The following is a 1,198-nucleotide window of genomic DNA, read 5'->3' as shown; positions in this document are numbered from 1 at the left end:
TGAGACTGCCCAAAATCATACATATAATGGTTAAATTGCAATTTTGACTAAATAAGAGAGTTATACAAAAGTGGTTGCTGATTATTATCCCTTAAGTCAGGAAAACTATTAGCAGCTTTTAACAATTTTGTTTAATTGGAATATTAGTAAAAAAAAAAGGGAAATGTGGAAGGGAAAAAGGTAAGGAGATTGTCTAGCCTACCCTAAATGCTGATCCAGTGAAATGAAGCTCACTCCCCAACAGAGTTCCAATCTCAAATGTGGGAATACTAGTCACTCACCAGCAAGCCAGGCAGGATCCAGGCAAGGTCCCAATGCAGAAAACCCATCATGAGCTAAGCTCATTGAGGCAGCAGTGAACCCAACAAGAAAGTCTCGGACTCCAAGAAGCCCCAAAGCCGAAAGCTGAAGTTCTGAAGCTGAAAACTCCAATTGAAAGACCCAAAGCTCCAAGTCTAAGTAGAAGTCCAAAAGCCCCAAGGAGCCATCCTCCAAAGAAGTCCAAAGGAGAAGATCCAAGGAGCAGAGACTCCAAAGAAGAACTCCAAAGGAGAAGCCTCAAGGAGAAGTCCCTTGGACAGGAAGTTCAGGACTTTTTATAGTCCTTTTCCCACATTACTTCCTGTCCCTTTCCCACTTTACAGGAACTAATCACAGTCTTTCAATTTACCTAGCACTGGCCAGGGATGGAGTCAGTGGCCTTTGAAGTTGCCACCCACTCTAGCAAGTGACCAGTGAACTCTCATATTTAGTGAATGGTAAGGTACTAAGTAGGGGTACTTAAGTTTTTGATTGATTAACTTAAAAGTCCCTGATTGATACACAAAGAGAGTTTGATTCACTCTTCACAATCTTCCCCCTATGATTCTTTGGGAGACTGGTCTTCCCAATGAATCATTTAACATAACCAGTTTATATGTCTAAAGATCTTCTAGTTAAAGGTACATACAATATTGCACTTTCTAAGAGGAAATTACAATAGTTGGAGATAAGAGGGAAATAAAAGAGAGAGAACAAAACCAATGGTTGCCAGGCGCATTGACAAAAAGCCAATTGGGGGCATTCCCCTTTGGCATAAGAGTACATTCAGAGTAAATGTGTTCAACCTGATTCAGTTTAATCAATTACATCCCAAAGTTCATTCTGGATCTTCTGATGCAATGGAGGTTTCTTTATGGCACTTCCTCCAAACAATTCA

The sequence above is a fragment of the Monodelphis domestica genome, chromosome 3 (genome assembly GCF_027887165.1).
Source record: "Monodelphis domestica isolate mMonDom1 chromosome 3, mMonDom1.pri, whole genome shotgun sequence".
NCBI lineage: Eukaryota > Metazoa > Chordata > Mammalia > Didelphimorphia > Didelphidae > Monodelphis > Monodelphis domestica.
This window is presented reverse-complemented; position numbering follows the sequence as displayed.